The sequence below is a fragment of the Leptopilina heterotoma genome, unplaced genomic scaffold (assembly GCF_015476425.1).
Source record: "Leptopilina heterotoma isolate Lh14 unplaced genomic scaffold, ASM1547642v1 Lhet_63, whole genome shotgun sequence".
NCBI classification, from domain to species: domain Eukaryota; kingdom Metazoa; phylum Arthropoda; class Insecta; order Hymenoptera; family Figitidae; genus Leptopilina; species Leptopilina heterotoma.
Window position 1 is genome coordinate 19,077 of NW_025111149.1, and position 3,424 is coordinate 22,500.

Sequence of the window (3,424 nt, forward strand, 5' to 3'; positions counted from 1 at the left end):
ACAAGAAGTTGTTCACCGAAGAGGTGTCAAAGGTGATCGGCGATCTAGGACCAAACAAGCGAGGAGTAAAGCTCGCTGTCGTGGTCACCAATCAGGAAGACGCTGATAAGCTGGAGAAAATTGGGCACATAAAGATTGGGTTCGTCTCCTGCAAGATAAGAAGCAGAACTATGGTCACAAGGTGTCATAAGTGCCTTGACTATGGCCATCTAGGTAGAGATTGCCAAGGTGTAGATAGGTCAGCTGCGTGCTTCAAGTGCGGAGAAGCTGGCCATAAGGCAGCAGATTGTAAGAAGAGCCCATGCTGCTTCTTATGCCAGGCAAAGTTCGGCGAGAAGGAGAATATCCAGCATGTCGCCGGATCAGGAGGTTGCAAGGTCTTCAGAACTGCCCTCGAGGAAGCAAAGAAGACTTTGTCAAGGACAAGGAGGAAATAATGCCAGAACAAGAGCGGCAAGAGACGGAAGACAATGTTGACCGGAGGAGTCCAGTGCTCAGCTGTGTCAGTGTGGGGGGAGGAAATCATTTAGTTTTCCTCCCACCCACGTTCCCACATAGCTAGAGCAGATTAAGGCCCAGTTAAGGAGTATGACAAGGGGACCACCATTTGCGAAGTTGAAGGCCTGACGGTAGTTCCGCAGGTGGATCAAGTGTCCCAAATTAAGACGGGAGTGGTTTTTAGTGGGTAGACCAGAACAAGAGCGGTCACCCCCACATAACTTGGAATTCATTACCCAGGTATCTGAATTCGCAGATTTTCCACTTCCGACTACAAAAAAAAAATATTATATATTATATCATATAATATAATATTATATCCATATTATATCTTACACTCTAAATAATATAATAATAACTTTATTGGAACTAACAGTCCATATACATAATTGTACAATATAATAATTATAATGTAATTATAACATTGATGATGGAGAAATCAAAATTAAGATGAATAGGAAAATTCGAAATAGCATATCCCGTACATTCAACAGAAAATGAAAACCGCAGAAGAAAAACAAAAACAGCAATAGAAAATTTAAGCATTTATAGACATACAGACCGTCATACATTCAACCAGGAACTCGAACACTCAGCATTTCGTAAATCATTTTAACAAAATTTTTTATTGTCGTCGAATCTGAAGATGACAATATATTTTTCCAAAACAACCCATGGTCTTCAATCTTTATTAGTTCAGGGAAAAAAGTAAATTTGATTGTATTGTAAAACGGACAGTCCATCAAGAAGTGATGGAAGTCCTCATTCGTTTCCTCACAATGAGTACAATTTTCCGATGTTGGTAGATTAAATTTTGACTGATTAAAAACAAATTTGGAATAATATTTATTTATCAAACGAATCTGTGAAAAGGGTCTCCTCCAGATTAAACCAAGTCTGTTACTCAAGTAAGGTTGAGCCGAACTAATTAGGTCCAAATGGGGCCAAACCTGAAGACTACTTGAACGGGCCCGCAGTACCAAGTCCTTGTTTATCAAATTTTTTGAAAAATCGTACAGAATTAGTCCCGCGTTATTGACCAGGGATTCCAAGTCATTTGTGGGCCAATTTTGTTCTAAATCAAATCTCGAAAATAAATTTCTCAATCTTATTACCCAATTTAGGCTCTTGTTACTAGGATTCAATTCTGAATTATACATCAAGCGTAAAAGACACTGCCTTGGGTACCTTGAATTAGACATTCTGAAAATTTTTTCTAACCAAGCCAGTGTTCTTTTAAGCACCGCATAAGACAAAGGCAGTCTACCTGTCTCCAGTCGGACCGCATAGTTCGGTGTATTCTTAGGCAATTGGAGAAGACACTTAAAAAAATTTAATTGTACACGTTCCAGATAGTCGACCATATTTAATCCCCACGTTTCAACCCCATAAAAAAGAGTGCTACAAACCAGGCTCTCAAAAAGATTAGAATAAGTTGACCACGAGTCGGCTTTGGATCCATATATAATCCTTAACGTCGCGCCTATCGCAGCGTTTGCTGAGGCGATATTCTTTTTCGCGTTCTCCCAGAATGTGCAATTGCTTTGGAAAATTACTCCCAGATATAAATATTGATCCACAACCTCGATCTTACTATTTCCAAAGTTGAACGATTTAAAATGCTTAACTGAAGAATTATTGCCCTTGTGAAATATAACTATTTTTGTTTTTTTTATATTAACAGATAAGGAATTGCGCTGACAATACAAATTTAGAGCATCCAGCTTTCTAGATAATTCAATAGGTGTGTCGGACAATAAAACCAAGTCATCTGCGTATGCAAGCAAGAGTACTTCCAAGGTGTAGATAGGTCAGCTGCGTGCTTCAAGTGCGGAGAAGCTGGCCATAAGGCAGCAGATTGTAAGAAGAGCCCATGCTGCTTCTTATGCCAGGCAAAGTTCGGCGAGAAGGAGAATATCCAGCATGTCGCCGGATCAGGAGGTTGCAAGGTCTTCAGAACTGCCCTCGAGGAAGCAAAGAAGACTTTGTCAAGGACAAGGAGGAAATAATGCCAGAACAAGAGCGGCAAGAGACGGAAGACAATGTTGACCGGAGGAGTCCAGTGCTCAGCTGTGTCAGTGTGGGGGGGAGGAAATCATTTAGTTTTCCTCCCACCCACGTTCCCACATAGCTAGAGCAGATTAAGGCCCAGTTAAGGAGTATGACAAGGGGCCCACCATTTGCGAAGTTGAAGGCCTGACGGTAGTTCCGCAGGTGGATCAAGTGTCCCAAATTAAGACGGGAGTGGTTTTTAGTGGGTAGACCAGAACAAGAGCGGTCACCCCCACATAACCTGGAATTCATTACCCAGGTATCTGAATTCGCAGATTTTCCACTTCCGACTACAAAAAAAAAATATATTATATATTATATCATATAATATAATATTATATCCATATTATATCTTACACTCTAAATTATTGAATCAGTTAAAAATACATGATTTAGAAGCAAAAAGTCAGTGACTAATTCAAATAGTAATATTTTTTTCTGACAATTAATTAAAAATAACTGATGTTTTAATACAATTGTTTTTGATTGATTCAATTAGTCACGTTTAACTACCTACATAGCAACGAAACTTTTCTAAAAATTTACTAAAGATTTACTCGCAAGCTTCGAAATATTTAATGCAAAGTTTAGTGAAAATTGAGTAAAGATTTAAATATCTCACTTCAATAAATGTTTAGCGCGAAACTTTCCTGAAAATTTAACTTAAATTTTCAGGAAAATTTTCACGAAAGTATAGTCGAAAATGCAATTGAAATGTTCAGGAAAGTTTCAAGCTATATTTTTAAGAAAATTTGACGATAGACATTTATTGGAGTGAGAAATTTAAATCTTTACACAATTTTAAAATAAACTTTGCAAGTAAATTTTTCGAAGTATACAAGCAAATCTTTAATATACATATTTCGAAAAATTT